The following is a 22,719-nucleotide window of genomic DNA, read 5'->3' on the forward strand; positions in this document are numbered from 1 at the left end:
AATTTACACAACGTTCTCTATAACGTGAACTAGCAGGCTAAGAATCCGTACCACTCATTTTCTTTTAAAGCACTGCATTAAGTTTACAGTCTGTGCTTCCTCCATCTCTGATTTTCCCACTTTAATGTCAGCAGCAGCAGCATATGGCAATGGTGAGACTCCTTACAAAGACGTGCCCACCACGTGCCCATCTGTGGCTTACTCCATTGCCCCATAACACTGGGCAATGTTATTACTCTCACAAGCAAGTTCTAAGAGCAGTAACATTTTTAACACTCATTTTTTGCATATTTTCCCTTCTCTTTATTTTTTGCTGTTTGGGTTTTTTTCTTAAGCACACCTAAGTATTTAAAATTTACTTTTGTCAATTATTTTATTATTGCTTTAATTTTCAAGTGTACCTCAGAGGATTAACGAAAAATAATTATTTTATTTATAGCTAATACTCTACTATAATTCTAAAAGACACATTTCAAGTCAATGAAGGTAAAAACCCTGCCTGTGTAAATGTAAAATTTTCCTTTTTGTAATCACAGTTAATTATGTTTTCACATTTATAAAAGAAGAAGTAGGAGGGAGAAAAAGAACTGGGTAAAGTTTAAACCACATTCAGAGGGAAATCAGGTTAGAGATCAAACTGCTGATGAGAAATATGAGAAATCCTGCCCTGCTGAAATACATGGGAAGGTAATTATTTTCCAAAGGCCAGGAATTTGCCCTTTGTTTTTTAAAAATGAAATACATACAGATATGTAGATACACATGCATACATATTTGGTTTTCTTCTGTAATAAAGTAAGAATGGCCAGGCCAGTTGTGATAGTTCTCTTTGTAATGGAGTTTTCTATACGCACACAATTTAAATCTGGTTTGATAACCTATGGTTTACAGTGTTATTAGGAAGGTTGAGACTATGAGGTAACTTATAAGAAATGTGGTCTGCTGCCATATCTGGAACATATCAACTCTCGGTAGAAATACATTTTTAATAAAGAGAAGTGCTTTAGAGGTTTCACTCTTGATATAGGCCTAAGTTCAGCAAGCTAAGTTCAATCACAAAGCTGACTTCTAGCTTTCCAGTACACAATGGGTTTTAATGTTTAAAGTTAGGTTAAAGTTTGAGTATGGTACGAATAGGAGCCGCAGCGAAAACATCTTTCATTTAAGATGAAAATCCCTGTTTTAAATTTTCTTTCTTGAACTCTGGCTCCAATTTGAGAATGCAGTGGTGGTGTTCAGGTTTCCGTGTGGAGCCCAGCAGGAACGTCAGCAGTTCTGCTTCACTGCCGAGTATCAATAGTGCTCAGAGATCAGAGCTCAGAGCCAGCACTTAGGAGGGGCAACCTTGTCAGTCAGCACTTGACTGCTTTGCTCTGTTCTTGACCAGCCCAAGCAATTCACATCGCCCTCAAGGTAAGATGAGTGGGTGGATCATGGAAGTGTACAAACAGCCTTCAGGATAATAATTCAACTCCTCTCCTTTTACCTTGAAGGAGTATATTTTCACACACAATCAAAGTGCATAAAACAATATTCAATTTAAAGAGGTGTTCAGACTAGGACGGGTTGTATTTAAGAAGCAGAGAGCAGTCTGTGTTTTATAAATAATGCAGTGGCTTGTGGTTGCAAGACAGGTCCTGGATTTACAGACAAATGATGCAGAATTCCTGGCTGTCCGCAGGCTACTGGGAGTGAAAGCTCATGAAGGGGCTGAGAAGATGAAGAGATAAGCACCACTGCTGAGCCTGTATTCTCCCAGAGCACAAGGGCTGCTTCTGGCCTTGCCAAACTGGTGTTACGTTGGGAATGGGCTGCAGCAGAATCTCTTCTGCCCTTGCATTAATAGGTGGAGGGAGTTGGGCTCTTGTGTGCCAGAAATGGGGCAGAGACCCCGCCCCCGCAGTGAGGAATCTGTCTTCAAGGCATGATGCAGCCCTTCCTCTGAATTTCAAACTCCCTTCTGGAATTTCAAACTTTCTGACCTTCAGCACAAGGAAAGTCAGCAGATAACCAATATATACTAGAAAACCTCTACATTAAAGATTTCTCAGCTCTGTCTCTCTAACTTATGGAAATACTTAAAGGAAAAATATCACCACTTGTCACAAATTTTGTGTTCCCCTTTCAATTGCAGTAGCTGACAAACACTTAAAAGTGAGTAACTGCTTCAGTGTGGTGTAACACTCTACAAAAAGATCACCTCAGATCTGATTCTGCCTGTCACAGTTACCAGTTATGCTGCTTGTCTCAAACTGGCTGTGTGTCTTCAGTGTCCGTGTCCCTGAGCTGTCTATTGACATGTCAACAGATAGGAAGGAAAAAATGAAGAAAAAGTATCCTACAGCAAATAACAACTCAGTCAGTTATGTAACTGCTAAAATATTTATAAGAAAAGTTTAATGTATTTAAAAAAAATAATACTAAAGAACTCATGTGTAATTAAATATATGGTAATCATGCTGTTTGCTAGAGCTATTGACTTCACTGTTCTCATTCTCCCAAACTTAATATAAAATTAATCATTAATTTTCAAGCCAGTAACTTTTTCACCAATGAAAACACTGGTTGCTTAGGTCTGAGAGATATTAACACCACAGCAACATAGATTTATATTGTCATAAAGTCATTAAACTCAAAATGTGACTCCTTTTTAATAAAACTGCCTGTATTTTTGAGCTACATCAGAGATAAAGCTGAATTCTCTAAAGCTTTTTACCAGTCTCATAGTCGATATAAATTGTCTGTTCTCATTACACTTGCTTGTCTTAGCAAATTGTGGGCCCAAATCCTCAGAAGGCACAAGCAGAGCCCACAGAGCTGCACAGCTTGGATCTCTAGTGGATGTAGCCCCTTCCTATAGATTTACTGCTTGAGTAAACTGTTGTGTATTGAGAATACTAGGCATAATCCCAGTTACTCTGGGGACTAGAACTCACATGAGGTTTATCTAGTATTAACAGTTATTTGACCTTTCTTGGCAGAGCAAGAAGAAAATGCTCTTTTACATACTCTTATGCAAACCTCTTAAATATTAAATGAGCTGTGCACAGAACTTTTCTTGTGTGAAGGACCAATAATACTTTGGACCTCACTTGAAATCTGGGTCACTTTGACCTTGTGTAAATGAAATCTTACATTTCACCAATTTTTCACGTGCTTGTTCCGTCTCGAGCAAAACCTCAGAATCAAATAAGCACCGGCTTCAATGTAGAGGATGATTAACTTAAGGAGTTCTTGGCTTCTTCTTCAAGAAGGTTAACATGACCTTGAATGGCGAGAGAATGATACGGATTTGTATTGTTGAATCTTATGAGGACTGCTGTTATAAGAAGTTCACCTACAAACTTTATTTTTAAGCCCTAATAAAGAGACATTTCTCCCCCACTGCTTTTTTGAGATTATTAGTCCATCTACAAACTGAAAAAAATCAGTCATCTGGCTGTTTTCTACCTTACTGACACTCAGCCAAATTCATGTACGTATTTCCCATTCACTTCAGCAAGAGTTTAGTCGATGGCAGTGCCGTAAATTCTACCTCCACCTTCTCTCTAATTGGCACCAACATCAAATGCTAAGGGATGTCCTTGGAAAATCATGAAACCAGGAAGTGGAAATGCACAGTTAAATCCAGTTCTCTGCTGTACAAATAGCTGTCTATTAATTTCTTTTAGCTTATTCCACATCAGGGCTCTGTTCTTTCCTTTTTAAAGTCATCAGTAAAAATCATGTTAACATGAATGAGGCAAAATTAGGCATATAAGTGAAAGGGAAGTCAAAGCTAAGATGAAGAATTCCCACTTAGGACTTAGAGCTTGACACAGTGGTCACTGAAGCATTTCGAAAGGTCATTGTCTGATATGATCTTTTCATAATTGTTAGTGAAATGAAGGCATCTTTATTCTGCTCTGCTTACTAGCAGTGCTTATATAAAACGTGGATTATTCACAGCTCCTTTCCTTTTGAAAATGGGCATTTTTAATTTCTTTAAGGGAGAAATAAGGCACACCCAGTACGAATCAAACTGAAAACAATTGGTTGAGGTTTATGTGCTAGCCAAACAGTGCCACTTGTATTTTCCAGTTGTAATTTGTACAGAAGGTCTCTTTTGAACAGCAGTGCCATCAGTTTAGGGGGGGAAAATCACAGAAGTTAAATCATATTGATGATGGAAGAGTAAGAATTATTCCAAATCATGGTAATGCCCTTAATTCTTTGTCAATAGCCATTCTAGTCATAGGTGCATGCTTGCAGCACTTCCTAGAGGAAGGACATTCTCCTTTTGTGGCACTGTGAAAAAGATGCTTCTTGATAAAGCTGCATGTAAGTGCAATGTCCTTTCAGCTGAAAAGTGGAAAATCAGTCAGATTCTTTCAATCCACACCTATTTAACCTCTGATAAGCACCTTCTTCACATTGTTTTCTAACCTCATTTGTATACTGCTGAATTCCTCATTAGAGTGAAAAGGAAAATACACTTTCTTAAGCTGACTTTAAGAAAACCAGCTTCTTGACCTGGACATATCAGAATGTTTAATACAGTTGATAGTCTGCCAAAATTGTTATGGATGTTGTTTTTGAACATATTTATGTGAAAATAATATTGATGAGCTCTGGTTATAGCTGAAACCCCCACTGTGCACTAAAAATCTATCTACGATTGTCAAAGTCCTCTGTCAGAATTTGTTAGAGAGTGTAAAAACTTCTCCTAAGAAGGGAAATACTTATACTAAGGGGAAAAACAAGTGGTAGAAAAGAGAAAAATTAAATAAAATATTAGAAGGTAAAGAAGACAATCTGTCTGGTCTATGGGAAGGATAGGAAGAGAAATGAAACCTCTGCAGTTTGCTTATTCAAACTAAGTTTCAAGCCAGTGAGTTGCTTCACTGAAGTCAACAACACAACTCACATCTCACAGTAAAGCATTTACATAAGTCCATTGCAGGACTGATTAATCTTGCATGTTTCAGGAGTTGTTCTAGTGCTCTCAAGATGAATCATCTAAAACTAAAACAGATGGGTAGATAAATCAGAGGTAGAGATCTAGGTGCAATTTTTTGTGTCTCATGATAATTTACATGTAATCAAGCTGACTTTTGAAGTTAAAGTTATTAAAATGTTCATACAAATATTCCACGTAAAAAATACATTTACAGTTTCTGTATGTGGGTTACCTGATAAGAGAGTATTTGATTAAAATGAGCCTGTTGACAGGGAGGATTCTACCAAAGTCACTGTCTGAGAGGTGATTGTTTATTTCTACCTGCAGATATGATTTTTCAGACCAATTCTCAGGAGAAAAATAACAGTTTTCAGAAACAGATTCATTGTTTTCAACAATTTCTTTTTAATTTTTAGGAGAATAAACATTTCAGATCTGAAAGCACGTTAGCATGACTGCAAGTTTGAACAGCTTTAGGGAATTTTACCCATGTTAGCGTTCTCATTTCACTTATGCAAGCCTAGTTTCTTCTTGGCCAAAAATGAAAGGAGTTTGGACACTTGGATTTGAAACCTACAATAGTGACTGTTGGAAGAAGAAGGCCATGATTTCTACATGCAATTGGAAGGGCTAACTTTTTTGGTTTTAATATTAATTTCATTTGCCTGCAAACAGTATAAAGATGAACAATTTACAAACATTTCTTCATAGAAAGAATTACTTGCAGCTTTCAGTATGAAAACAAGAGTTTTGTTGTTGTTTTTTCAGAAAGTGTGTGTTCTGATAGGATTCTGCACCAATATAGATCATCTGGATCCTTTAGGAGAGTCATTCACATAGTTAAGCCTGTCAGCAGCTGTTTGGATTTGGTGATATTTTTTCACAGCCAGTAGCTGAGACAGCAAAACTGTCTCCACCTTTTTTTTGTCTTCCACCAGACTGATGGAATAAGGCTCTGTATGTGCATGTGCTTACAGGTGGCTGCCTGGCAATGCTTCTGTTGGCTTTCCTGGAGTGAAATGTCAAAGGGATGAGTGGATGTGGGATTGGGGCCTAAAGGATTCTGGGAGCTCTCATTTGAATGAAAAATAATATATCTTATACAGCTCTTTTCTCAGAAGTACCTCATTTTTTCTAGCTCTAATATGTCACCTCCAGCTGCTTTAACACCCTCACTTTTGGTTATTGGGAAAGCTGTAATCCAGAATTAAACAGCTGAGCACAGAAATTTTTTCCAAAAGTAGGCAGGGGTTTGTTTAAAAGAAACAGAAGAAGAAGCAAAGAGATGGGACATTAATGAATGGCACAATGGGCCACTGACACTGCCCTGCAGAAACAAAGGGCTCTGTGCAAGAATTCCCTCCTTTAGCGTGTGATAGACCTTCTGACCTGGGATCACAATGGCTCACAGACAGAAAAAAGAGAGGAAGCAAGAAATCTCATAATTTTTTTTCCCCGTAGGATAAACAGCATTTTATTCTACCTTTAACCCTGGCGGGAGACACCGCCACTTAGCAAACAAATCTATATTAAGTGCACTTGCTGGAATTATTTACAGCATCATTTGTTCCAGCAAATGACACTAATAATATATTGCTGAAATCAGAAAATGGAATTTGACATGAATATAACCTTCTGAGTAGTAAAAAGCATCTTTCCTTAATCAGCATCCCTTATTAAGGAATTCCCCATTTTCCTGTCTCCGAAGAGAAGGAAAATACCATTGTTCTCTTATAATATCCTTCTTTGACTCACAGTCAAGCTACTTTTGGCACTCTGGCTTCAACCATACATGACTCTACAGAAAGCAAGAACAATTCTCCTACACCTTGACAATATATTTTTGAGAAAAGCAAAAGCTCCACTCCACTGTTCAGAGATCACTTTGTCTGCAGAAATAAGGATTCATATGCACAGCTTTCACCAATAGAGAACACTCTGCAGGTGTTCACTTCTCATATCAAATAATAATACTTCTTAACCAATGAAAATGGAAATTGTCACATCAAAAATGTGGGGATCTTTTTCAAAGTATCCTCAGAATGAATATCTTCTGGTTGCTTCTTCCTCCAGTTTCCAGATATGCCTGTATAACTTAACTTCCATGTAATCTGTCAGGAGTTTTTTCAGGAAATAGAGATGTCCTGCTGGCCAAATCTGTTTTTGTAATGGTAACCCTGCAGGTTGTATGCTACTAGCACAGTTTTTATGCCAAGAAGTTCCTGCATTAAAAGGGGGAGGTTAAAAGTCAGTCCTGCCTTGCAGCTGCTTTTAGTGAGCTTTGGCAAAGGTTCACCAGTCTGTCCATAAATGTACACTGTCACTGCTATATAGGAACATTAATCAATGTTATCTGCCACAGAACTGTCTTGCATTGTGATTTTGACAGGAACTGCAGACAGCATCACATGTTCCCATTATTTCTCATATTCTAGTAAAGCAGCTGTAAACATTACTTTAAGGTTTTTTTAAGAGTTAATTTCAACAGTGAGCATTCTTTCAGCAGAGAGTAAGAAAATGACCCTGGTTATACTTCCTCTCCAGGAACCCCTCTTATGAATAGTATAAGGTGATACCAATTATCTCTCTCTGTTTTGGCAGATTTTGATTTTTTTGTTATTTAAATAATATCCAGCTGCAGTAAGAGTTTCTTAAGATGTACAGTTACCAGGAGATAAAATAAACAACAGTGTATGCTTTTTGTGTATAATAGTTTTACAGAGGACTCTGTGCCTTCCCACTGCAAAATGGAGACAACACAAGACAAACAGGAGATTTTTTTACAAGGAAAGAAAGTCACTGTGATTTACAGGTCTATGCTTTTAACACATAACTAATATTCTTTTTATCTACTGTCTCACTTAAATGCTTGGATGTACCTTAGGAAATCTCCAGTTATCCTCATGGATATAGAAACCCTGGGGTCTTGATATAGATAGCTTGAGCAGCACCTCGCTGATACCTAAGGCAGCCAAGTGAAGTCACCAACCCAGCTGTCACTCTTTTAAAAATGAGAGGAAGAGGAAAGGTTTCATCAGGAGCTATATTCTCCTCATGTTTCTAAGAAGGCTATAGTAGAATGTCATGCTCAGCAGGTGGCAGTGATATAGTGTGAGTATAAACGGACACAGTTTTCAGAATATGGGGAGCTGAAGTCCTATGTCCATTGGAGGACGTATGGTTGCTGAGATACAGAAATGATAAAAGAACATAGTAATGTGTAGATGGAGAAATTAGACAATCTGCTCATGTCTTTAACGCAGAGATATAATTTTGTGCCCTCATCTGAACACCCAGGTTCCAAAAAATACATTTTTCTCCTTTTGTTGTCCAAGATTTTCAAATATGATATTGTTTTGAAGCTTAGTGTGTATCATAGCACTTGTGTGCTTGACCTATATATGTAGAATTTTTGTATTTCTTTCCAACCATTAAAAACCCCCCAACACTTTCAACATCTCTTCTATTATTCTTATTCTTATTCTTATTCTTATTCTTATTCTTATTCTTATTGATTTAGTCTTGCCATTTTATAAACCAGTTCTTCAGTAATGTTGGTCATGTACAAATAGATAGTCCCTGACACAAGTGACTTATATTTTAATTGGATGGTTCCTGTCTTGTGAAAAAAATTATATTTATGCTCTAACATCACCATCCTTCTTTTAGCTCACCAGTAACATCCTACTAAGACATGCCAAAATGATTTTCAAATACTGCTGAATCAGCCATTCCTCTTCAACACCCATTCTTGCAGCAGAACCAACCTGCACGATGCCAGCAGCCTGCCTTTTTTTTCCTCAGGATTTGAAAGAAGGTCACACAGATTAGGGCAAGTCTTGCTGCCTCTTTACACAAGGTGGGGAAAACCAGAACCACATTCAACAGCAAAGTAAGAGCAGAGAAATCCAACCAAGGAGGAGTTAAGATAAGGGAGACCGGACTGCAGCTGGTGCTCACTGAAACTTCTGCATGAAGAGGGAAAAAATACGTGCTAGGTTCAGCAGGGACAGACCTTAATTCAGTGAAAACAGTATTTAGCCTCTATGGATGCAGAAAGGAGAGGTTCTTGCGTTCTGGAAACCTTTCATAAAGAAACTTATGCCCTTGAAAATAAAAGGGAACTCAAGTCTATGTCCTTTGATAGCGACCTCTTTCCATTGCAGATGACAGTGAGTCCTCCTTGTCTTGTGTTCTGTAACAGAACTCAATTACATGTAAGGAAAACAGATCTATTTTCAAAATTAAATGTATTACCTGTAATAAGAAGCTTTCTGTTCTGTGAGTATAGAAAGATAATAGATTCTTCTAATGTCCTGTCCCTTGTTGAGGCCGCAGTCTAGTAGGCCTGTCTGGTTGGGGCAGAACAAAAGGTTAAGCCTTCTCAATATCTCTCTGTTCTTGTGTAGAGACCAAAAATTGTGTTGCTTTTGGATGAAAATGTTACAAATGAGGTTTTGCAAGAGAAAAGATCTTAACTTAAGCGTCATCTCTAGAATTGAGGATCTGCTGCCCTGTTTTGCATCCTCATAACCTGTTTTACAATCTTTTTGTAACAGGAATTTAATTTTGAAAGGTTTTTCTGGCCACATTGTCATACTCTTTGTTCCTTATTCATTGTACTATTTATTCTTAATTCATCAGTCTTGCCATGAATCAGGAATTACCATTGCATCAATCTGTGTGGTCTTAATTATAAAGACAGGACTGTAATTAGGCATTTGTCCCTGTGATATGTAGAATGCTGTATTAAGCATCTCAGATAAATATATTAAGCTTAACTGGTTGATACAATGGTTACACTGCCTTGTCTATCAATGCAACTTTGCTACATTTTGAAATAAAAAACAAACATAGCTGGTCTTAGCAGTGTTTTTGTTAGCCATACAATCATGAAGCTAATTTGAAGCTGATTATAGACTTTTATTGACTGAACACAAGCTGAAATTTGCTGACCAAATAAAGGTGTGTTTTTTACCTGTAGGGCTGACCTGGTCAAGAGAAGACATAAATGGAAAGATGGACTTAGTGCAAACATTTATCATGTCCTCAGATGATGCCTCAACTTTTCCTGCACCAAAAGTTTCCTAACCTTCATATAAACCAGTATATAGCAAATTAAATATTTAATCATTCAGTTGTGGAAGAACATGGGGCATAGCAAATACAACTCATTCCACTCATACTTGCTGAAATTTATCTGCTGCAAAGGATTAGCTGCTGTATTCAACAAAAACGAAGCTCTTGTTTTCAAATAAAGAGGTTAATTGGCTTTGAACAAAATATGCTTATATAGCACATATTACTAATATTGCTTTTGTGAAGGCTCATTGCAAAGTAATTTAAAATTGTCTTTTATTACAATTTTTACAATAATCTGTCCTTGACCAAAAATTATACTTAGAGAGCCCATGCTAGCATGTCATTATGACATGCTTAACTAGTCATTGGTAACCTCAGTGGTTCTGTTGTTACACTCCAATTGTGTCCAATTGTGTTTCTTTGTGTTGCTTCTCCCTTCTTTTTTTTTTTTTTTTTGGTCATTAGTGTCATGGCAGCACTGATGATCTTCCACTTGCTTGTACTGCGACACTACAGATTATGAACAGGGTTCTAATTGTCATTGATATAAAGAGGTTTTGCATCAGTTTAAGAAAGATGTGTGTCTCATTATGTACCCATGTAAAATCTAAGACACACATTATATATCAGCTTGCCAGCTGAGAAACATGCACTTGCAACTTCTATTTAATATTTCATGGGTACACATACATGATATGATCCTTTTGGCAAAGATTTTAACAGTTTTGACACTGAGATGGTGGTCTCTGCCTACATGTGTTATCTTTCTACCATAGTTCTCTGCAGGCACATAAAAGCTTGGCTTGACAAAGAGCTGGCTAGAACTATTCTATATTTGTCTGAAAAATCATCCTAGAATTTGTCCATGGGATTAAAATGAACTATGTTTACAAAAATACATCTCTCTCATGCAATATTTATCAGTGATCATGGATCTTTCTGATTCTAAATACTCTGTTCCCACTGTTGGTAACTTAAGAGTTTTGAAAAATTCTAGTCCGAATAAATTTTTCTTGACTCTCAACCTCCTCTGCTTTTGTTCCTAATTTTCATCTTAATTGTGATGGGTTTTAGGTTTCCCTAATTAATATACTGCAATGTCACATCCAACTGCTTTGCTAGATTATTTTTGGATGAATTCTTAGTGTGTAGCTTAGTGATACTTCTTTATTTTATTGTTTTTAATTCATTTCAAAGAATGTTAGGTAGCTGATGGTAAATAATGTATATTTTCTCAAGTTTGTCTCCAGTGCCATGTGATGAATAGTAATGAAGTGTTAATTTTATTTTCTCTATACATTACCATATTACTGGAAAAATCTCCAAAAAAAAGTAAAACCTCATTTAGACAGTTGAAGAATGAGCAACATCAGAGTTCTTAAAGCATTAGATTTGTCCCTCTCTTTCAAAGTCCATGAAACTTTCAGGGCAACCTTCACACATGTCATATAAAAGTCACAGGCATTGTGGACTTTTGTCATCAGCAAACAATGGGCCAGATCCTCAGTGTATCAAGATTTCTCTCAGCTCCATCTATGCTAATGAAGCTTTTCAGCTCACAGCAGCCACAGGTCTGGCCCATTGCTTCCAGCATGATGGTATTTCACAGTTATTAGATTTTATAGAATTAGCCATGTTAATTTAATCTTCTTGTGTGCCTAGACCCATCCTGCCAACAAATAAAAGAGGAAGCAAAGAAGAGATTAAAAATGTTTAAGTAATGAGTGCTGCAGAGTAGGCAATAATGTTTAGTAGTCATTATTCCTGCTAGTATTATCCCAGGCTTGTAGGGAAGTGTGGATATACATGTTGTTGGAAACATCAGTACAACCAGCTTGCTCTCTGACTTTCTGTGTGGTTGTGTTTAAAGGGCAACTCAGACTGTATCAGCTGAGAGGGCAGCCAAAACCATTTTCTTCAGCCAGTCACAGTGCGGACATGGTTTAAGGATGTGTGTGTGAGTATGGCTTAAGCACCCTAGTTCTTCCTTCTGGCAAAACTCCAGTGAGGTAGATGTCTCTCCTCTGCTTACCTACAGTCAGGATCTGTGTTGGCTGCTTCAAGTCCAAGATTTCTCTCCCATGTAAGGCCGGAATTATTTTTATAGAGTGAATTTCCTTTTAAAATCATCTTGGAAAAAAGTGAGAACTAGATCCAAGGTTTTCCTTTAAGTGTATCCTGTCAACAAAGACCCTGGAGTTCAATGGTGGAAGGACTGAGAGACGCTAGGTCAATAAAAAATACATTAACAAGCAACTTAACCAGCTTAGCTGATCCTTTAAAAAATTCTTTGCACTTAGCAAGAAGCACATTATTTCTAAATAAATTAGAACCAGAACACAAAGGGATATTTACTGCTACATAAAAAGAGAAAATGAACTGAAAGGGCAATATGCTGTACTAAGACTATTTGAATATATGCAGTTTTAATGACAGTTCTAAACCAGCAACTGTTCAATTAAATACAATCTGTCATGGTGGGGAGAGAAGGACGCAATCATGCTAAAGAAAGATATTTCATGGCAAATGGTAACTTATCACTGATTTAAAACGTATGTGTGTGGTGTTTAAATAACCTTAGACAATTAGAGAAATTTAAAAATTATGAGCTTGTAAGTGGATTTTCTTTCTATTATTCATTCCTTTTTAGGCTATTTCTGCAGTGCAGAACACACATTTTCCTTTATTTGCCCTCTCAATTCTTGGAGAAAGTTTGTCTTTGCGAAAGTTATGCAATGAAGTTATATTTGCTTACAGTTCACCAATAATTCCAGCTGAGAGCAACTCCTAATGTTATTCAGATATTTAGGGCTTAATGGTTTTTTACCTGTTCAAAACCCCATCTGCACTGCATGTTTGTGCAGCATTACACAGCACAGTGCAGTACATTTCTTTCACACCTTGTGGTCAGTTAGTACTCACTGCATAAATAGTGTTGTTCACATGAAGAAGTCATAGGCATTGACACAGTTTCATAAAGGCATTGCAATCTAAAAATCACCAAGTAAAGTTCAAAGAAGAAAAGATAGCAAGGACTGTAGGGGTAAAAATAAAAGACCATGATGTTCCTGAGAGCTAAGGGCATCATGTATCTCAAGGAGGATTATATTATACGTTCCAGAAGTTAAAAATAATTGGCATTCAATAGAAAATGGAAGCAGGGAAGAGAAATCTTTTTTGGGGGAATATTCTTATAAGTACACAACAGTAAAACCCCATTACACCTACTTACCATTTTTCTGCAATTTGGAACGTGTCTTTCATTAGCAAAACCAGCCAGCTTAATCACATTAGACCAAAGCTTTTGGGGAACATTTAAGTTTTCATATCTCTCAAATGTCCTGATTTAATTGGGACATCCTGAACTTTCACAGTAAATCAGAATTCCAGCTGTCCTCGAACCAGCAGGCAAATTCTCACTTTACCTTACTCTCCCTGTATCCTGGCACTTTCCAGAGGGTAAACAGAGTGTCTGATAAGACATGGACACAGAAATGTCAGATGTCACTCTATTTAAATACAAAGGCATTTTAAGGTTGGTTACTTGAGCAGAACTGCTTGTGCATATAAATTTCCAGTTCAAATGGATTAAAAGCAAGAAAAATACTGTTCGGAGTAATATATATGCAATTCAATTACACTTTCACTTTAAAACCATTCTAGGAGCTTCTGTTTTCCATGCCTTGTGCTTGGAAACAATGCCGATTTAACATGCCAAGTCCATTTACTTCTTGTCTAATTTCAATGATTATTTGTATGAAACTTACTGAGAATTTTTGATTGACTTTTTTTTTCATTAGAAAGTGCCTAGTCATAGAAATTTGTGCCAAGAAGCATCTGTTTCAATGACAGCTTATTCAGGAAATATTTCTCTGCTTGTGGTGGGGAAGAACATTTGGTCAAGAGTAGAAATAGAGCTTAGAGTAACCAAAAGCACACAAGAATAGGAAACCTTACCACTCCAAGTGTGCCATTCTAAGGTTTCTTATATTTTAAAAGAGGACTTTCACAGCACTGGCAGTTATGAGGCATTCTTGTAATTTTTCTATGGACTGTCATTGGAATACAGTCTTAAATTACATATATGCACATAAAAATTTATTTTTAGGAAGAAAAATCCATTTTACACGCAGCTTCTGAATATTTTTAGCTGTGAGATTGACTTGTGTGCTCAGTGGAAGCCCCTGTAGTTGAGCACTATCACTTTTAACCATGTGCCTCTTGGCAAAAAGCACTTACAAACCTGGAGCATGGAAATTCAACTTCAGTAGAAGAAGTGAAATACAAAGTGGAGTAGCACAAATAGTAATAAACAAATATAGATATTTAGTGTGGAAACCTAGCCAAGGGAGTTCATCCACTGTTAATACAATGAAGATTCTTCCTCCGTGAACGTTTCTTGTGACCAATCATATTTCTCTTAAGCTACACCCCACGTGGTCGTTTTTCAACTGCACCAGGGATCACAGCAGCATTACTTCTTGCTCTGTGTAAGTAGGAAGAGCCAGAGAAGCTCTGAGAGAGGTAAACCATGTCCCAGACGTTTGGGAAGTGTCCACCCAGCTGGGTTTCACTGCAGTATCCGTGCAGCCGCTCAGAGCCTGGTGTTGTTTCCAGGCTGCAGAGCTGTCACCCAGGAGCAGTTGCTTCTTTCCCTCCAACTGCAGCACTGTAAACATGCACAGGGCCAGGAGAGCTGGAGTTGCTGCCTGCAGGGTGTTGTGCCTCTTTGCAGCCACCTGCAGAGTGGGATGAGGTGCCAGCATGGTCACTAGCCCTGGAGGAGGGAGTCTGCCCTGCCCTGTCACAACTTCCAGCCATGAGGTCCAGTGCGCTCCAAGGACGGGACAGGAGAATCAGGGTGGGGAGGAAAGGGGGCACATTTTTGTAGTCAAACCCAATAGTGCAGTAGTTTTAACTGTACTGTAGAATCCTTGACAGCAGCTTTTTGAGAACCCCAACTGAGAATTTACTGCATATCTAGGGGTGATTCTGCTGCTGAGAATGCTGAACCCATAGTGAAAGTAATGGTCGGGACTCTAAATTCCTGTACATGTTGGTCTTGTTTGGAAGATGCTAGAATTCAGCTTAAAATATGCAGTTTCTGCCTCTCAGGAAATAATTATTCAGTGGATAAATTATTAAAGCAGCTAAGTTTAGGTGGGCATTTAGGAGGCCTTCTCTAGGCAAGAAGATTCTCCTCTTGATTTGTCTGTGCTCCATCTGTGGAATTGCATTGTCCTGTTTTCTCAAGTTTATTCTTCTTCTGCCACTTTTAATCTATGGTTAAATGCTTTTACTTGGCTTTTTAACTTTCCTCATAAAACACTATAAATTTTTCAGTTTGGGATGCAAGGTTATATAATTCATGATTTTTTTTATCTTCAGTGATCAATCAGGCAAGTGTAATATTTGTTGTACATTATATTCTATTTTCTTTGCTTATCATTCTTTTTGTATTAAATTCTCAATGTAATGATGCATTTTGCTAATTAGCTCAAAGGTACCACAGGCATTAGCTATATTGCATGCATTATTGATGTCTCATTGCATGATCTAAAAGTAGAAATCTGTATCTCTCCTGATGTCCTTCATAGCTTTGTGTATTGCTCTGAAGTTTGAGCCCAAATCAGTCTTCCTTTTGTTAACTTAAATAATAATATTTATTTGTCTTGTCTGTTGGGATCTAGATAACCTGATTCTTTCTGCCTTTTGCCCTTTTAGCTTTCCAACTTTATATTTCAGAGTTTTTAAGATAAACAATACAAGAAATCCTAGTAGCAAAAGTGGTAATTGATATATTTGATCATGTTCTCCTGAGCTGTAGGAAAGCATTGAATATAAAATTGTATTTTCAGTGGAAGAAAAAAAAAAAAAAAACAAAACAAACCAAACAAAAAAAAACCCCCAAAACACAGAACTACTGCAGTATAAAAATCTTAGTTTTTCATTGGAATCACATTTTCTTAGATTTCAGTGGCTGGCCGTGGTGTTTCTGAACTGTTCATGATAATGTGGCACATCCCTGACCATATAGGTATGGGCTCCACTTGGCTCTCAACTACACAAACTATGGTCTAAATTCACACTTTAATAAAAAAAAATAGAAGTTAAGGATGTCTACTTTATGTATAAACATTGAACTTACTGTTGAATTTAGATTTTTGATTCAATGAGGATCATTATAGGAAGCAACATCATCACCCATTGAATCTCACCAGGAAAGCAGAACTAGGTCCTGATGATCCCACAGACCAGTGACTCTCCTCTCAACACAGAGGATATTAATAGGCACTTGTCTGTCTCGAAAGACTATGCCTTTGGTAAATTTCCTGGTTGGATTTCTGTGGAGGCCTTAAAGAAAAAATGTGTGATTGTGGCAGTTCTTCACTCTGAACATGATGGTACCAGGCTCCATGTGTGCAGTGAATCCTGCCTTTCCTCAGAGAGGGACACTCACTTTAAGCATCTTAAAAAGCTTCACTTGATCTTAGTAAATGAAACATCTTGCAGGATGCAGTAGTATGAGGCCTCTTAGGGACAGGGCATGGTAGGGAGTATGGAGGGTTTCAGCAAGAAATCTGTGATGTTGATAGAGGGGTTCTTCCTCTTTGTTGGACTTGAATTGTACCTCCAAACCATAGCTGGAATGGATTAATCCTGACCTTTCTTAAAAGCTCGATTGATTTTCTTTATATCAGGAATATGTGTATAGCAAGGAATGGTTATTGCTATAATCTGGCTCCAAAATTGTGGTTTGGGATCAATTAGGAGGTCATGAAGAGCTTCTGGAAGGATGTGGCTCAGCACAGCTTCCTAGTAAAGCATAATGTCTGTATTCCAAAGGTGTGAGTGCCCTCCTGCTCCCTGGCAATAAAATATCCACTTCACATGGCCTATGTTAAATAGCTGTTTATTACAGTGGCACTTTCTTCTACTAAACCTGAGACAATCAATCTTCTGGGTTTTAAAAGCCTTCATTTTTTAATTAACATTAGTGCCAATCTACCTGGAAGAAATGTGGAATTTTCCTTGCCATTTAATCTTATGTGATGTTCACAGTGTAAAAACCAAACAGCAAGTATTCTGCAAGTTCTTAGAACACAGGACTTGTCCCTGACCAATACAATAAGATTAGACTTTGAAAATAGATGAGAGGGGATGTTACATTCTAAATTTTCTCTTTCCTTTGAAAGGGAAAAAAAAAACCAAACAAACCAAAACCAAACAAAAGTACATGTGGTTGTTTTTTCTCCTCCAAACCAAGATTATTTGCACAAGTGTGCTGAAAGATATAATTCAAGAAAGTCACATTATTCACAAGCTAGAAATGACACTTTTCCTGAGCACTGTAGGAAGAGCAAGCTTTCATCTGCAGCCTGCTATTTATTTCTATAATCCACACAAGAAACAGCCATCACCCAGCTCTGTGAAAAGTGCCTTAGCAAGGCATACAAGACACACTAAAAAAGAAGCAATTGCTGCTGTTTTCCCAGAGAATATGCCACCCTTTACAGGACACAATCGTGATATGATAATGATGCAGCTTATCTGAGACATTCAGTTTAATGTATTCTATTCATCTCTTTGAGGTGTCACTCTTTAAATCTAATGGTGACAGCCAAGTTTAGGCATGTTCTCCAGCAAGATTTTATTCAGAGTCAGCCTACCTGAACAATACAAGAGAGAAAGATGCACTATGGACTTGGCACAGTTTCTCAACATCTCTGTCCCTTCCCCAGCTTGGTTCCACCCTTTTGCTGCAAAGCCCTCTGCAAGAAGGAATGCCCTTTGGCCAGACAGTAAAATAGCAATGAGGAAGCACAGTCCTTGCAAAAGGATTGTAAGCATTTGGAATTTGCTGCCAAATCTTGTTTTGAATCTCTCTGCTTTAATACATCATGCACTGAGAAGCAGAATGGTGACCAAAACGTAACCATGCCCATGGGTGCAGACTGCTATCAGTGCCTTTAGTGCTATTAGTAAGAATGCTCTTCTGGTTTGTCTTCAAGCCATACCTGCTGGCACTGTAATTTCATATAACATCATCAATGCCAATTTATCAAAATTGAGTGGCACTGAGAATCATGTTTTATTTCAGTAGCTTCTAGAGACAAAGAAAGGGATGGTCTTGATCTTCTGAGCAAAAATTTTCTAGAAACTTGCAATAAAAAAATCCTTTCAGTGAATGTTGTTTGTCTCTAGGATACAATGATTGCACATCTCACAATCCTCCTTAGTCTTAAAATGTTTCTGTGTTAAATTAACCTGGATTAGCTGAAGTTTTAATTGCTTCTGATAAGTTATCATTGCTATCATTCAAGCTTACTTTGCCTGCCTTGCTTGTGTAGTTTGTTACCCCAAGATAAAATGCAGTGATTTGAAGGACCATGCAGTCATTCTGTATCACATTTGGAAAGCATCCCTGACCTTTTAAAAAACAAAATCTGAAGACAAACCAACAAACAAACAAACTCATCCCATGTATACCAAATTTGGGTCTTGCTTACTTTGTGCATTCTTTAAAGAGAAGTGTAGTGATTGTGTAAACTGGATGCAAAATCAACAAACTCTATTTTTTCTTTGGTCTCCCCTTAATTGCCTCTGCCTGTGTGCAACATGACATAGGTTTGAGTCGTTCAGAATTGTCACTTTTATAATTAAAAAGAAGTGTTACCAAAAGAGTAGATTCACTGCTGGGATTGAATTGCAGAGTGTGTTTAATTATCATTCCTTCTTTCTAGTTATTATAACATATTATTAATTCAGTTTCTCAAAATATCCTTTTCATTTACAGCCATTGATAGAATAAAATGTGACACAATTTGTTTTCTTTTCTGCTAAGCAGATGATGTACTCTAACAGGAGCAGGTCGACATGACCTTAGCTGTAGTTATACCACATGATAACTACAATAGGGCCTTATCAGAATCTCCTACTCTTTTATGTGCTTGAAAATTCCAAAAAAGAAACTAATGTGTTTGAGTAGACCCTCTTCCCTGATAACAAGAGAAAACAAATGTAGTTATGAATTTCTAGATAATATCTGTCTGGGATTCTTCCTAGGTGATGTTAAAAATTAAAGGAAAAAAAAAACCCTTAGTAAAAGCAGCATGAGAAATAAATGAAAGAAGTTGTTTGAGTAATATGACTTTCAAACTATGTAACAAATAGTATTTGTTTATGGTTTTGCCATTCAACATGTTTAATTTGTATGTGTGCATTTATTTGTTTTGTTTTCCTTCTTTCTTTTTTTTTCTTTATGGCAATGTGCTTTTCACAGCCTTTTGAACTGTGACCAATTTGCTGGTTTTCTGAAATTTACAGAATAGAATAGTCACAGGCTGTCTTAGCCTATAACTTAACTAAACACTCATCTTGTGTAAATCAGTAGGACAGTGTTACCATGAAACCAAATTTTTTTACCATCCAAAGGGTCTGAGAAGAGAGGTGGATAGACCTAATTTGGCAATGGTTTCCTGGCACCAGGCACACAGATAAAATTACTGTCTTTACATCCAGACTACTTTTTATTCCCTTTGATGCAATGGAAAGCTGCACCTTATGGAGATGTCAGCTCCCAGGAGTAACACCAACCCTGAGTGCAGCATTTGAGGAATTACTCATTGTTAGTTAAGCACTGACAATCTTTTCTGTGCTGCTGATAAAGGTGTAGTAAAATAGTCTGCATCCCAAAGATTTTACACTCAGATGGGTGGATAATTCAAATGTCCTTGAACACCTGGGGACACATCAAAGCTAGGGAACTGACTCCTGGTCCCACTCCACTGACTGATGTTGATGTTAGCCATCCCACTGAAAAAGAGAAATCAACTTCTAATGCTCCTTCCTTCCTTCCTTCCTTCCTTCCTTCCTTCCTTCCTTCCTTCCTTCCTTCCTTCCTTCCTTCCTTCCTTCCTTCCTTCCTTCCTTCCTTCCTTCCTTCCTTCCTTCCTTCCGACACTTCCTTCCGACACTTCCTTCCTTCCTTCCTTCCTTCCTTCCTTCCTTCCTTCCTTCCTTCCTTCCTTCCTTCCTTCCTTCCTTCCTTCCTTCCTTCCTTCCTTCCTTCCTTCCTTCCTTCCTTCCTTCCTTCCTTCCTCCCTTCCATCTGGAGTGGTAGCTGGAAGCCAAGGATAACATTAGGCAAACATAGGAAATCCTGGAGAGCAGTAGATTCTATTTTTCTTTTGAGATAACAATTTGTTATTATGCTGTCTTTGAGTCTACACATCTGGGAAAGACCAAGGATTTGAGATTACTGACTTTGCTCTCTTGGCTCTAAAGAAAATACTGCAATAAGTTGTTTTGTAAAGCTGCTACTAGACTAATTTCCTAATACAGAGTTTAATAATTTTTTTTAATATCTCAAATTTGGTCTTGAAGAACTTTAAGTATGGTGCTCATGACATAGAAAAGAAGAAGCTAAAGAAATAGAGTGTTATGAGAATTTTTGAGGATTTCCCTCTTTCTTCTATTATCTGGAGAATATACTCACAAGAGTGACCTTTTCCAACTGATTACCTGAAACTTAGGCTTTCAGATTTATGGAGGTAGAACATGAGAAAGAATGAGAGATAATTGTTTAAATAGAAAGTATCAAGGAAGACCAAAGCCTACAGGGATTTTCCAGTGAAGCCTCACAGTTCCAGCAGCCCCATGTCCAGGAAGATCAGTTCTACCCCATTTTTTTGTCACTGACACCGACTAGCACAGAAAGGGCCTGTCTACACTATCATTCTCTCATGGTCCTCAAAACAGGAAGGCTGCATTTTGGTCAGTGAGATATGGCTGTCAGTAATACAAATGGTCCCACACCAACCCTCAGGATCTACTTGGGAATTCTCTGGGATGGTGCGAGGTGGCTGAGAACAAAATCAAGCCATATACAAACTATTTAACTTTATAAGCAATTGAGTTTCAGTGTCCAGACACTACTTAAATTACTAATCTAGATACAGTCAGAGAGAATCAGTGCATAAAATTACACATAGGGGGAGTTTTGCATGTGCTTAAAAAAAAAAAAAAATCAAGCATTTTAAATCCGCAATATGGTATTGGTATAACTTCTCAATAGAATAAAAAGAAAATCGGTCAAGCTTTGTGATTTTCATGCACAGAAATCCAGTAGTTATTTTATTTCTATAGCAATATAAATGAAGAAAAAAGACTCCCAGTGAAACTGGGTGCATTTGAGCAAGTGCAAATGCTTGACACACAAATCTATAATGAAAAACTCTCATTTCCTAATGTAAAATCTCTTTATTTTTTAATTATGCACTAGAGTCCTCATTCATTGTAGAGCAAGTAAAGATTGCCCTCAAGCTCTAGGACAGGAAAGTATTTAAGATCTGAGACATTTTACAGATGGTGTTGAAGACTCAGATGCTTCCTTCATATTTATTAGAATTGAGATATGCTGTACATTGCCAGGGTGTTGTTGAGTTGAGCTGATGTTAGAGATTTACACTGTTCCTGATACCATGCAAGTTATTCAACTATTGATACCACAACAAAAATAAATAAAAATAATCAATGCCTTAACGTTTAAATATTTTTTTTGCATAGAATCAGCCTTTGAGTTAGGAAGGGCTGAATGAGAATAGGGGGAAAAAATAACTCTTGTAAAGTCCAGGAAATGTTGAATTAGAGATTCTCTTTGGGCATGAAATCTGGTATTAATGTTTAAATGCTAAGAGTTGTGTCCTTTTAAACATGCAGTTTTGCTTTTGTTCCTAATGAACTGATGTAATCAGTCATACCATTATAGCCACTGACTTCATGCAGGAAACAATTCCTGCTTCCTTCCTGTGCGTCTGACTGTGCCTGTTCTCATGCTGCTGTCATACTGTCTTTCCTTAATCCACCCTACTTAATTGAAGGTTGTTGATATGTTAAATAAGCATTTTTTTCAAATTATTATTTAATATTAAGCCCAGACAAGGTCCAGAGACAACACCCCCCCACCACACCCCAGGCTGTGTACCCACTGCAATGTAAGGCTTGGGGAAAAGTACAGGAGGACTGTTTGGAGATGCTGATGAATGTTATGGAGTGGAAATTCAGTCATAAGAACTAATGACTGTCTCACTGACAGTAAAATTTGGAAATTTAAGAGCATTATTTCAAGTTTATTACAGAAGATCCAAACAATAAATTATTACCCCCAGTTTTTAGAATGAGCATCTCTCTTCCTGATAAATGAATAGGTCTTTGAGGTTTATGCACCTTTTCATACTCAGTACAGTGGGGGTCATAAAAAGGGATTGTGGTGGCAGTGTGCTTTAGATGTTAAATATTTATAAAAAGAATGCATTGTATAATTTTGTGTGCACTCACCTTTTAGGGAAAAAATGTCATCCTTATATATGGCTTCACTGCCTGTGTAAACCATGGATCACCTACTCTTCCAGTTCATGTGAGCCTAGTTTCCCTGATGTGAAATAAAAAATGCTATCCTACAAGTGCTGAGGATCAGGCCTGGTCCATTTGATCCACAAAGTAATGAGTTTCTTATTGTTCAGGGGCTGTATTTGTATCTGGGTTTGCATCACAGTCTTTGGAACCCTTCATGTTTACCGCTGGCCTCTCTTTTGTCTTCCCTTTAGTCTCAGGCCTTTCAATTCTGCTTCCTGTACTAATACAGGTCTTTATGTCATTGAAAATTAACAATTCCAAAGCGGTGCCCTGCCAGAGCA

The 22,719-nt window shown here is 37.5% G+C and overlaps 1 long non-coding RNA gene across 1 annotated transcript in view; it reads left to right on the forward strand.

The window, feature by feature from the left end:
- Window positions 1–1,337: 1,337 nt before the first annotated feature.
- The window catches only part of LOC119703747, a 66,140-nt gene continuing 44,758 nt past the window's right edge, over window positions 1,338–22,719 (forward strand). The window contains exon 1 of the long non-coding RNA XR_005257751.1: window positions 1,338–1,413. This is a non-coding gene — a long non-coding RNA (uncharacterized LOC119703747). The remainder of the gene's footprint in view (window positions 1,414–22,719) is intronic.

Source organism: Motacilla alba, chromosome 1, assembly GCF_015832195.1.
Source record: "Motacilla alba alba isolate MOTALB_02 chromosome 1, Motacilla_alba_V1.0_pri, whole genome shotgun sequence".
NCBI lineage: Eukaryota > Metazoa > Chordata > Aves > Passeriformes > Motacillidae > Motacilla > Motacilla alba.